At 47.9% G+C, this 13,562-nt stretch overlaps 1 protein-coding gene across 4 annotated transcripts in view; it reads left to right on the forward strand.

The window, feature by feature from the left end:
- Nucleotides 1-13,562, forward strand: part of CD151 (CD151 molecule (Raph blood group)) — a 62,514-nt gene that overhangs the window by 10,613 nt on the left and 38,339 nt on the right. For 2 of the 4 annotated variants that reach the window (XM_038404944.2, XM_043517848.1), the window contains exon 2: nt 12,504-12,614. The exons of the other annotated variants lie outside the window; for them this stretch is intronic. The gene's annotated coding sequence lies outside the window, so the exon portion shown is untranslated. The remainder of the gene's footprint in view (nt 1-12,503; nt 12,615-13,562) is intronic. 4 annotated transcript variants of the gene reach the window in all.

The following is a 13,562-nucleotide window of genomic DNA, read 5'->3' on the forward strand; positions in this document are numbered from 1 at the left end:
CCTGTGCCTGGTCACAGATGCAAGCTCTGAGATGTGTAGCAATAACTGCCCCTCTTCACCATCCACTCTTGAGGGATTGTTCGCACTGGGAGTTACACTAGTGTAACTCTTTCAGTGCAACTATACTGGTATAATTCTATCTGTATAACGGGTGACACTGTCCCATATAAACAAGCCCTGAGAGTGTTATATATCTCTGGCCAAGGGGAGGAGAGCCAGCACAGCCCATGGCCATTAATATCGCAGCAAGATTGCATTTCACCCCCCACTTCCCTTGGGCCAGCCTGTACTTGTGTTCCTTGTATCTCCCTGTTCAGATTCTTTCCTTCTCTGTGTCTGTGCTGAGATAATTAGAGTCCAGGTTGATTGTACAGGGCCTTCTCGCCAGATGCTGTTTTGTAACTTGTGTGAGGCTGATGTGAGGAGTTTGTTCAGTTGCACTCGTACGGCCCTGATCTTGCTACCTTTGCAATCAGTCGCAACACACCCGTCAACTCATTTCAACAGGAATGGAATTAGAGCCTAGTGAGGTCGTCATGGCTACTTTCAACATGAAGTTTAGATTTAAACCTACCCTTTGCAGAAGTGACTAGCGGCTTGGGGTGGTTGTTTTTTTGTTTGTTTATGAGCCTCATTTTTCAGTTGCTCAACTTGAGATGTCTTAAAAGGGCCTGACTTTCAGAAAGTGCTGAGCTCCTGCCCTCTGAAAAATAGGCCCCTTCAAATTATCACCATGTTGGGCACCCAAAAATGGAGGCACCTAAAAATCACTGGTCACTTCTGGACACTTTGGCCGTAGCTTTCCTGAAAATTCTCACTATTTCTGTTAAAAACTGAGGGCTAGAAGGATCCCATTCTTAGGGCTGAGTTCTTAAAGGTCGAATTTAAACACCACAGCTCTGGTTGTTCCCCCCAACCCCACTAATGCCATGGGGATGAGCTGGGAAGCGGACGGTGAGCCAGCTCACCGTTACCTCGGACATTTGTCACATTGGTATCTTCCCTTTGAACTCCGCTAGTATTTAATGAACTTAAAGAAGCAGGCAGAGCCATTTGCAAGAGCAGAACCATTGGAACAAGCTACCAGGCATGTGGTAGATTCTCCATCTCTTGATGCCTTCAGAAAGGGGTCCAGTCTTCGCTTGGAAGATTATGCTTTAGTCAAATCAGTTATTTGGCTCAATAGAGGGTTACTATATGAGATCATCTGGCCTGTGTTATACAAGAGGTCTGAATAAATTAGTTGTCTTCAACCTGTGGTCCATGGACCCGTGGGGGTCCACAGACTGTCTAAGTTTTCCAAAGGGATCTGCACCTCCATTTGAAATTTTTTTAGGTGTCTGCAAATGAAAAAAGGTTGAAAACCACTGGGCTAGATGATCTAATGGTCCCTTCTGGCTTTAAACTGTATGGGGAGAAAATAGAGGGAGTGAACCCAAAACTGCTTTTATACTTCGTCTGTGATGAGGCTACCTCCTTCCTTCTGGGGTAACCAGAGAGATGGAAGGATGGAGAAAACCCTATGTCGGCTAGCTGCAGAAATCCAGTCCAGGATTTCCCAGCCATAATCAGAGTGCTGACTAACAGACAGCACTGGAATGCAGTGATCTCTTCTCTCAACTACAGATCAGTGGTGTGTTAATTCTCAGTAAAGATGGTGATTCGCTGAGATGGATTCAGAGTCTACTTTGCACCAAAGTATACTGCTAAAACTGCATCTGCTCTGCGAGGCGTGGCACCACCTTAACTGTACCAGTATAGTTAAAGCAGCACAAAGTTGTGTGTCGACAGTTCCTTAGTGAAGAAGCATTCACTGGTACCTGTAGGGACAGTGGAGTATGAATGGGTGCAGAGAAGGAGTATGGCATCTTTCAGAGGAACCTGATTTACAGCTTGAATGGTGCCAAGTATCAGAGGGATAGCTGTGTTAGTCTGTATCCACAAAAACAATGAGGAGGATGCATCTGAAGAAGTGGGTTTTTAACCCACGAAAGCTTATGCCCAAATAAATCTGTTAGTCATTAAGGTGCCATCAGACTCCTCGTTGTTTTTAATTTACAGCTTGTTTGGGTGTGCTGTTCCCCTGCCCCTCCTAACTTTGGCACTCAGCCGGCCTGTAATTGCCTTTAAACAGCCCATGCCTTCCCTTTGTTTATTCACATGCTGATACTTCCCTGTGATGTTTGCAGGCTGCTCTACAAACAGCTGAGTAAATGGTTTTGTGGATCCATTAAAGTTTGCTGCAAAAGGGGGGAGGGAGGGATGGAAGGAACTTCTATTTCTAGCAATGGGGTGTTAATTTTGGTTCTAAGGAGGATTATTTTAGAGGCAGCTCAGTACTGAGTTTGCTGCACATAACACATTGCTCCCACTGCTTCAGGAAATGAACTATCATTTAATTTGCCCTTGAGCAGGCTCAATATTAGTGTGTTTGTTTGTTTGTTTTGTTTTTTTTTTTTTAGTAAATGATTTCAACTGTGGAAAAAAGAGAGAGAGAGCTACTCAAAGCCTTAATAATAGCCAGAGATACTCAGGCTTCAAAAACGGAGCCCTCAGAGAAATGGAAACCAGAGAAATGTTGGGCACCTGCGAGTCTATCCAGATAGGAGCAACTTTAGATTGCTTTTGGCATTCACAGAACAGCTGCAGTGGGTAGACGGTCGCTTTTGGGCTTGGGGAAACAAGCACTGAATGGACGGATCGTATTATCATGCAGGTTGGTATGACGAGCAGTGGCTACAGCACTTTTGGATGCGGAAAGCCACCTTTCTGGAACTGGGTGTGGAGCTCGCCCCTGCACTATGATGCAAGGACACCAGAATGAGAGCCACCCTATCAGTAGAGAAGCGTGTGGCAATCGCTGTGTGGAAGTTGGCGACTCCAGACTGCTACCGCTCAGTCGCAATCCAATTTGGAGTGAGGAAGTCAACCATTGGGGCTGTGTTAATGCAAGTGTGCAGGGCAATAAATTGCATCCTGCTACAAAGGACTGTGATTCTGGGAAATGTGCATGAAATAGTGAATAGGTTTGCATAAATGGGTTTCCCTAACTGTGAAGGGGTGATAGATAGCACACACATTCCAGTTTTGCCACCCGACCACCTTGTAATTGAGTACATGAATAGGAAGGGGTACTTCTCTATGGTATTGCAGGTGCTCATGGATCACTGTGGGCATTTCACTGACATCAATGAAGTGTGGTCCGGGAAGGTGCATGATGCACGCATCTTCAGGAACACCGGCCTATACAGAAAGTTGCAAGTGGGGACTTTTTTTCAACAAACCAGAAGATTACAGTGGGGGATGTTGAAATGCCCATAGTGATTCTGGGAGACCTGGTATACCCCTTACATCTCTGGCTCATGAAACCTTACATAGGACACCTGGACAGCAGTAAGAAGCAGTTCAGCAACAGGCTGAGCAGGTGCTGGATGACAGTGGAATGTGCCTTTGGCAGATTAAAGGCACACTGGCGATGCCTTTAGGGTAGGTTAGACTTTAATAAAGATAATATTCCCCTGGTCATAGCCGCATGTTGTACGTGGCATAATCTCTGTGAAGCTAAGGGTGAAAGGTTTGCTTGGGGTGGAGTGCTGAGTTAGACTGGTTAGCTGCCAGATACCAGGGCTATCAGAAAGACCCAGAGAGGGACAGTTCAAATCAGGGAGGCTTTGAGGCAACACTTTAAAAATGAGAACCAGTAATGTAGATCTCTGGGATGGGTGCTGTACTGTTTTCCTAGGAAGCAATGGTGACATTTGGCTTTACAGTCCACTAAGCAAATGTTTAAAGTGCCTGTATATGTACTGGTACTGCCTGCTATCTCAATTTGTAGAGAACAAATAAAGAGGTTATTATTCAAAAACTTTGCTTTTATTGCACAAGAAACAGCACACACAAACTCCAAGATGCCTGCTGGGAAAGGAGGAACCAGGGAAGGGCAGACTTTCATAGCTGGGTGTAGGTCCAGCCATCATTGTGAAAGTGTCCAAGGGGGTGGAGTAAAGGGGAAACAGAAGTCCGAGATCATGGAAAGGACAGTGTGGGTGGAGTTTGGAGGGGGCAGGGGGTAGCATGGAAAAGTTCTGAATGTGCTGCAAGGGAGGGCAGGCACTAATCTGCTCAGTCTGCAGCATTATTAAGGACTTCAGCATCTGTGTTTGCTCCTCCATTACTTTAATCATCCGCTCAGTAGCATCCTTAAACTCCTGATTCTCTTTTCTGTCCTGCTGTTCAGCTTCCCAGCAATCCTGGTATTCCCTTTTCTCTGCATTGGAGTAGTGCAATACCTCCCAGAACATGTCTTCTTTGCTGCATCTTGGGCACTTTATCTGGCAGAGACGCTCGACAGGGATGCATGGGGTGTTCCTGAAGGCCACATCTACCAAAACACAAGGGACAATGCACAGAAGTGGGATTGTTAAACTCACACAGCATTGAAATATTTCAGTTAAATACACCTTTTGCAACATAACAGTCACTTCCTCACTGACCCTTGGCAGGCACACATCTCTGTGAACACCCAAAGCATGGTGAGTGTTGGCAGGGGTGAGGGGAGTGGAGCTGCACATGGGGAAAAAAAAAAAAAAGCACACTACAAGAGTCGTGGTGCAGCCGACTAGGGAAATATTCTAAAATTCCCCACACTTTCCACAGGTGGGGCTCATTGCAGCAGATATTTCACTGCTAAAGGGAAGCAGGGAAATGAGGGCACATCTACTCCATGCTTGTGGCTTCCACCCTGCTCCTTATGCTGCTCACCTGTGTGCTGTTTTGGTCCCTGCACAAGTGATTGCCAAATGGCGCGGGAAAGTTTCCTGCAACAGGGGAAGGAACAAAGCAGCAAACCTTCAGCAGAGGATTGCTAGTACCTCCAGGAAACTTTCCTGGAGACCTCTGGAGGATTCCTGGTGTGCATCAACACCCTGTTCCGCCATACTAATTAGCTACACAAGGAAGTGTCCAGGTCACAGAAACACAGCCAGCCTCCCACATTTCTAGACCCTGAACCCACCTCCACACTACACAAACCATAGCCACTTACCAGGAATCCCCTCTCCCATTTCTTGCTCGCCAGAGAGCAACTGCTGAAACTGGCTAGTCACCTCTGGAGTGGAGAGCCATTCCTGGCTGCCTGTCCCATCGGCAACCCTGCTGGGAGCTCCACATAGTTGTCTAACTCCACCTCTTCATCAATAACTTCATCCTCCAGGTTAGGTCCTCTTTCCACTGCCTCCAGGTCCGCTGAAGTATCTACGGGGCTCTTGGCGGTGGAGTCGCCACCGAGGAGAGCATCTAGTTCCTTATAGGATCAGCAGGTTATAGGTGAAGCACTGGAGCATCTGTTTGCCTCCTTCGCCTTATGGTACGCCTGCCTCAGTTTCTTTATCTTCACTCTGCAATGCAGCATGTCCTGATCATACCCTTTTCACACAAGCCTTGAGAAATGTGCCCATTGGTATCCCAATTTCTACGGTTCAAGCACAGCTGTGACTGCACAGCCTCCTCTCCGCATAAACTGATCAGATCCAGCAGCTGCACAGTGGTCCAAGCGGAAGAGTGTTTGCTGTGGTAACCTGCCATGGTCACCTGGAAAGATGTGATGAGACTTCTTGGAATTTCAAAAATTCCTGGGGCTTTTAAGGGGGAGGGGCAGATGGTTGTTTACCTGGCTGCAGGGCAGTGGAGTTCAAACTGCTGACCAGAGCAGTCACAATGGGCATTGTGGGACACCTCAGGGCAGCCAATTAAAGCAATGAATTCAAGCGTGGTGTCTACATTGGCACTTTGAGAAAAATGTAGAGGAAAAAGATTTATGTCTCATCGGGGTTGGTGTATTTTGTTGCCAAAACCGGGTATTTTTCCCCGACAAAAGTCACATCACAGTTTATATGCATTCATTGGGGGGGAGGGATAGCTCAGTGGTTTGAGCATTGGCCTGCTAAACCCAGGGTTGAGAGTTCAATCCTTGAGGGGGCCATTTAGGGATCTGGGGCAGAAATTGGGGATTGGTCCTGCTTTGAGCAGGGGGTTGGACTAGATGACCTCCTGAGGTCCCTTCCAACCCTGATATTCTGTGATTGTTTAGACAACAAAACTTGGTAGTGTAGACAAGGCCTTAGTTCCCTTTCTGTTAAATGGGGACAGTGCTTCTCTACCTCACAGAAGTGTTGTGAGGATAAATACACAAATGGCAGTGAGGGGCCCTGCCCAGTTGCTATGACAACTCTGGGGGCTATAGAAGCACCTTAGCTATTGCATCTTCCAGTGGTTCTTGAAAATATATTTTATTGCTCTGGTTAAAGTCTAATAACTGTGAATTATCACTGTGGGATAACTAACTGCCAGCACTGGCATATACCTAACGCTGCATGTAGATCCAAAAATATGCCTGGCTTGGGGATTAACGGGGTCAGGACTCACCACCACTGCGTCTCCTGCTAGCACATCTGGGAATTAGCTCTGTCCATTGCAGAGCGCTCTCTGCCGGTGGTGTCCCATCCATCATCTGCTCCCCGTTGGTATCCGGACTCGCGTTGCTCCCTGCTCGGCGACATCTGCTTCAGGACACTGCCCTCCGGCAGTGCCCCCCTTGTCCATCCTTACCCCTTTAACAGCAGGGGTAACAGCAGTCTTCCAACTTGCCCCTGCCACAGTGGCCAATCACAACCTCCAAAGTCTAGCCCCTCTGCTCAAAGGCCGGTTACAGTCTGTCATGGTCATTCTTCCATGGTCAGGTGCAGTACAAGGGGGGAAGGAGGGTACCCGGACCCAGGCCCACCCACCACTCTGAGTCCTGACCCAGGTAACCTCTCTGCCCTCCTCCTCTCCTCGTCTGTCCATCCTCCCTGGATCACTTCCCCTCTGACCTCTTGAAGCCTCTAGGCCCTTCTAGTCAGGGCCTGCAGTCTGACAGGTATTGGGCTGGAGCCGTGCCGTGCCGTGCCGTGCCGTGCCGTGCCGTGCCGGTCCCCTTACTTCAGGAGACAGACCTTCCCCTCTGAAGGTCTGGGAGAGACTGACTGCATTGCTCCTGGACAGCTTTTATATAGGGCCTAGCCTGGCCCTGATTCGCTGCCCGCTGCTCAGCACTGATTGGCTTCCCCACAGGCCCTCTCTGATTGGCTGCCATTCTGCTCAGCCACTCTGGCCTGTTGTAGCCCAATCTTGCCTGGGGGTGGGGCATTGCCCCACCACAGGAACTAAGATGATGTTGAGGGATCTGTGAATAATAAATAGAAAGCACCTTCTATAAGAGCTCTGTGGACTCAGTTCAGCTAACGGTGTTTACCCGCTGAACTTAAAAGTTACAACGCTGTTTGGCCAGCTAGCGTCGATGAGGTGAAACTGTCTTGTAAAAAGAGCTTGATGTACACTTGAGAAATTCAACTGGTTAAGGCCCTGAGAATATTTGTTGAGCACTGCACCCACACACACAAATTCCCCTAACTGTCTACAGGTGGGTTACAAACAGTCTAACCAGTTCAGTTTGAACTGATTTAGTGCCATCATGGACTCAGAGAAGTTGAAAGGATTCAACGAGTCCTACCACAGTGCACTGGGGACCTTGGGGAATGGCCCTGATGTGTCGCCTGTGGAAACTGAGTGGGAATGATCAGGGAATTGATCAAGACAGCATTAGTCTTGTATGGAGGGGCACATAACTTCCATGGATTCAGCGTGGTCAATGCAGATGCACTAAATCACTTGTGATTAAACTGGCATAATGCACTAGATCCAGTTCTCAAGTGTAGACGAGAGCCCTGCTTTTTAAATAAGGGCTTTGAGTGGAGATGGATAGCATGGTGTTGAAAACACTAGAGGCTAGACTACCTGAGTGCTCCCTGTCTAGGCTACCACTGCGGAACTACACCAGCAGTAGTAACAATGGGGAACTTCAGAGGGGAAAAGGTAGTGTCGTCACATCAGGTTTGTCTTGTCTTTCAGCTGAGACTGACCTAACTCATCCACTGTTCCTCAGGTCTAGATCGCAAGGAGCTCTTTGCAAACACACAGCAGGCCCTGAGCTCTGGCACCTCTTGTGAAGAGTGAAAAGCCTTTTATTATCCCTCTTTTCAGCTCAGTGGCTGGTGAAGTGGTTCCTGTGTATAAATAGTATAAAGTGCTCTGGGATGAAAGGAGCTTTATTTAAGACACAAGGATGCGGTTTGCATAGAAGAGTTTTCATTAAATCCACGCATGGAGTGCCCATCTCCAAACCTGCTCTGTCTGCAGCCCTGTATTTTGCACCATGTACCACCTTCAGCTGTGTTGGAATCTGTTTTGAGGGACCTGTTGCTTTCCAGAGGATCAGGTTCTGGGAGCTGTGGCCTGTAGCCTCCTGGCCTAGGGTTGCCAATCCTCTAGGATTGCCCTGGAGTCTTCACAAACTAAAGGTTATGTCATGTGATGAAACCTACAGGAATATGTCCTGCCACGAGAGCCCCCAGGAGCTGGGGCTGGGAAAGAGGGGAGTCTCTCCCCGGCAGCTGCAGCCCTAGAGCTGGGGAAAGTCGCCTCTTCCTCTGGCTGTCACAGTCCTGCGTGTCCCAAATTCCCCCCACCCCCTCTTCTCACCCCACTGCCCCCTCCCACCTACCTCCTATTCCCCCCAAGGCCACCACCTCACTTTACGTGTGTGTCTTCTAGGGCCAGGCACCTAATTAGTGGAGCCACACCTCCTCCAATAATTAGGTGGGTAGCCCTTCATTCTCTCGTGTTCAGCCGCCCTGGCGTGCACCTTAGAGCGAACTATCTGTAGACCACCTGAATGGAGCTCGTGGACCATGGTGGTCCATGGACTACAGTTTGAGAATCTCTGCACTAGATCATGCTTCCATTCAAAAACCAAAGAGGAATCAGAAGAGGGGGGAGGGGAGTTCAGCTCCATGTCCATTCCATACGTCTGCCCTTTAGTAGCTTCCTTGTCTCATATAGTTTAAGAGTTTGATCACACTCATGCTTTTCACCACCCCTAGAGGCATTGGTGGTTTGACTTTCAAGCGTATTCTAACTGGTTGAAATGAAAAACGCATTTTGCATCCTGGGGACAATTATCCTCTTGCAAGGGGAAAGGGCATGGGGGCAGCAACATGATGAGCTTCAACAAAGGGTAGAACACAGCTGAAGTTCCTGAAGATTTCAGGCCCAGCATGTCATGGGGAGGCAGGACTGGACATTTGGCTCATGAATTGCTGCACTGTGTGAGCCTCATTTAAGAGTCTGAGAGCTCTTAGAGCTAGTGAGCGCTGCCAGGAGTGCAGACAGCCAGGGGAAAGATCTGGTGGAGACCTGTGTACACATGTAATGACTCTGAATCTGGCTGAGTTAGACTGAAGGGCTGGTCCTAGGAAATCAGAGCCTTTGTCTGGAGTGCTGGGCTTTGAGGCTGGCAGCTTTACATCAGGGAGGAGGAGAAAGCAGGCAGTGGTGCTCTGTCACTCAGCGTCGGTCAGCTGGTGTAGAGAGCGTCTGGAGAAGAGGTTGGCAACCTTTCATTACTTTTTTTTTAAACATTGCTAATGTTGTCCATTTGTTTTTAAATGGCTCTCCTAGGAACACAGACAATAAAGGTAGGAAGGTCCCTCCTAGCTCACCCAGCCGAGCTCCCTGACAATTCTAGCTACTCTGAAACCTTATTTATATTCCAGTGCTTTTTCCAGGTGACTTGCAAGCATCTCAAATGTTAGGGTTCCTCCCACTTCTCTTGGGAGACTGTTCCATGATCTAAGACTTTGTCTATATTACTGATTACTTCGGTATAACTCATTTTGCTCAGGGGTGTGAATAATTCACACCCCTAAGCAACGCAAGTTATACCGACCTAAGCACTGGTGTGGATAGCACCAGATCAGTGGGAAAGCTTCTCCCACCGACATAGCTACCACCTCTTGCAGAGGCTGCAGTTACTAAACCGACGTGTCTACCATCAGCTTAGATCATATCCATCACAAGCGCTCCAGCCTTGCAGCTGGGCCGCTGTACATGCTGTTGTGTAGATGTGGTCTAATAGACTCTTCGCTGCTAGGAAGTTAACTCTGCTTCCTCCAGGGTTTTTTTGTTTTTAGCAGAGAGGGGGAGGAGGAAGAAGAAGAAGAAGGGATGTTGGAGGTACATGAGAGTTTATCCCTTTTACTTCTCTGTGGGCCATATTCAAACTCCTAGCAACTTCAAGGGGCATCTGCCTGACTAAAAACTGGGTGAGAACCTGGGGTTTTGGCCTTTGGGTAATACTTAACCCTTTTCTTCCAGGTGTGTCACAAAGACCAATCCTTATAACATCCCAGCAAGGCAGGTTAGTCAGTATTAATGAAGACCAAGAAGTGAAGTGACTTGCCCCAAGCTTCAAAGTGAGTTAATGCCACAGCTGGAATAGAATGCAGGGGGTCCTGATCCTGTACTCAGACTGCTGGATCATGTAACCTTTGCAGGGGATAAATCAATGCCGAAGCCCCATCCTCACCCCCAGCAGCATTGCCAGCGGGGGCAGAGATTTCAGGAGAGAGAAAAACTCTTGCACGTGGAATCTTCATTGTTTCTGCATTGCCCAGCGTTTTGAGAAAAATCTCAGACTCACTTGTTTCCTGTAGTTGTTGCAGCTAGGAGTGTGACTTTAAAGACAACAGAAGTAAATGGTGTTCTATTCTGGGGTGGGGAACAGAAGCAGTGGAAGTAGAAACAAGTCAGCTCAGCCGTTAACACTATACTTCTGCTCCCCTTAAACTCGCAGAACCCCAGACAGTATTTTTGTTTGAGGGAGATGTGTGCAAACTGCTTACAAGTAGGAATTCCAGTTCCCCAGCTGTATCTCCACAAGCAGCTAAAGGGCAAGGCAAAGTATGGGGTGGGGTGAGGGGAAGAAACTGTAGCATTCACACTGGGAGGATACATTAACATTAGCTTTTCAGAGAGGCAGACTGATCATGGGAGGATGGGGATTTTTTAATTCTGCATTTTGTACAGCGTTTATCAGAGGGGGGTCCTGGTTTGCAATATAAATAAGTGGCTTTAGGTAAATTCCTGCTCCCTTCTCCCCTTTCATGTCCTGCGGTTTGTGACGAAGGATTCCCAAACCTTGCCAAAAGCAGCTTATCGAGAGCCTCAGGGTTGCACCTGATTTGGGCTGTAATTAATTGTAGCCATTCTTAGTCTTTCTGTGAAGATGCAGCCCATGGAGACTTCAAGTCCCTGCATGCAGTGCTCTCTCTGGAGAACAGGCAAGTTGTCTAAACTCCTCCCCATTTCCTCCCCTTCCAAAAAAAAGAAAGGAAAGTTGGAGCTGGCTACCCATTTGACTTCACAGCGAAAGTCCTGTAGGGTTTCATTGTGAAGACGCCAGGAGAGGGCTACAGAAATGTAATAGGCTTGTATAGATATTATTCTCAAAAGCCTGTAATATTTAATGGAGAATGAGATCCTTTCTTTAGGTTTGTTTTTAACTGAAGGGCCAGTCAGTTCACAATTGTGGGAAGAGGCCTTAGGCAGGGTGGGGAGGCAGTGGCAGGTAAATCACAACGGTGACCTATGTCCAGGCAGTACAGCTTGGGCTTATGTCAGGTTTGAGGGGCCTTTTCAGCTGAGAGAGACACTGTGTTGCTGAGCATGATATAAAAACCTAGACAGGCAGGGGAAGTCAGACGGGAGCCAGTCCTGGATCAGCCGTTATTCTGGGCTGTCATTAGCCTGCTAATAAGAACACTCGCTGATAACTAGTGCTTGGACAGAGACTGGCTGGCACATAGGCCCGAATTCGTAGTCCCCCAATTCCTGTGCTTGGGACAGAGCTGGGGGCTGGGAAAAGGTGACTTAAAACCATGCTTGTGCTCCGCATGTTTTGGAGCAGCTGGGGGCCCTTCCCTGCTCTGGGTGTCAGCCTCAGAACTGTTCTATCTGTGTTGCTTTCTGGAGCTCCTTATGAGCTCTGGCAATTGGTGAAAAACAGTAGAACTGTGAGCTCTGGCCACATGCCCCATTTCCATCCCTGCTTGCCCACTTCCGCCCACTCCAGACCCCTGGCCCAATCCTGACATGCCCCCTATGCCAGGGGCTGGGAGCAGAGCTGGCTTGGAGTCCTTATGCCAGCTCTGTACTGGCTAGGGTGTCTTCCTGTGCAGGGCATATTCTCCATGGGCTTTCTCAGGGAGCCATTTCCACCCCTTCTTAGGTTCCTTTGTGTTGCCAGAGTGCACCTGCGCTGTGGTTTAGGCAGCCTTGACAGAAACAATAGCTGGGTTTACATGATGTTACAGACATATGACTATAAACCCAATGACTGGCTGCCCCTTTCTGGCAGCTTCCAACACTAGAGGGCTACCATCATATCTCCCACAGCTGCAACAGGGGCCTCCCTCTTTTCCTCCTCCCAACACACACGTGTAGCATGCTTTGTGAGCAGACGTTCTGATGTTACAGAATGAAGGTTTGACGGTGATGCGTGCTATTAGCTTTTTAATATAGGGAAAGGGAATATTTTTTTGCTGAGGGCTGTCTTCCTTCTTTTTCAGTTGTTCTCTTCCCTGTATCCCATTGAAGACGAGAGCAGGTGAAAGAGAAAGACGTCCCCGTGGAGAACTGAGAGGTTTCATTTGTGTTCCAACTTTTCCTCCCCCTGAAAGGTGAGTGAAGCCGTGTTTGTTTCCCCTTTGAGCATCCCCTTTAGGCGGATAATAGCACTTAGCATTTATGCACTACAGAGCACTTCACAAGCAGCCTTTACAATGCAGCTGGTGGGAAGGCTGTATTTAATGGTTCATAGCTGTTTTCAGTGCCATAAAGCACCCAAGGGCAGAGGTGATAAGCAGCAGGATGACATTTTTTAAAATAAATCCTAGCTGGTAGATCAGGGAGTGCTAGTGGGATTTTCGTTTGGCACAGAGAGGTTAAGGGCTTGATTTTCAGAAGTGCTGAGCACCTGTAATTGCCCTTCAGCTTCTCTGAAAATTAAGGCCTTAAGTGATTTATCCAAGCACAGCAAGTGGTTGGCAAAACCAGAACTAGAATTTAGTCCTTAGGTAAAACTATCTTGTGCATTATGTATGTGGGCGAAGATGGGCTATGAAGTTCACTATGGACCTTACAGTACAGCTGCACTGCATCTGTCCAGCACTTAGCTACTATGGCCATGGGTGCCACCAAAAAGTAGAACAACTATGAACTCTATTTTCTGCCTGACTTGTATTTAACTGGGGAGAAAATAAAGACACATCATTGGGCACACCCTGGATACTGATCTCCTCCTAGTTGCTATTCATTAAGTGTTGCCTTTTATGGCCTGGGAGTTATTTAATTTACTTAGGTTAAGAAACAATGCCTTACCTCCCCATCCATTAGACATAGCTTCAAGGCAAGTTATGCAGGAAAGTCTTCAGGACCGGCTTGCTTTCTTTGCTGTCTAATTGACTCCTGATACTGGGCAGGTAGAGACAGATCCATTGAGCCACTTTGTGTGTGTGACTAAACAAGTGCCTATAACCTATTTGAACGTGGGTGCATGGTGCTTTCATAGCCTTGGCATGTGCACATACATAGATCAGCTAACAAAACCCAGTGGGCTGAGGTGGGAC

Source organism: Dermochelys coriacea, chromosome 6 (assembly GCF_009764565.3).
Source record: "Dermochelys coriacea isolate rDerCor1 chromosome 6, rDerCor1.pri.v4, whole genome shotgun sequence".
NCBI lineage: Eukaryota > Metazoa > Chordata > Testudines > Dermochelyidae > Dermochelys > Dermochelys coriacea.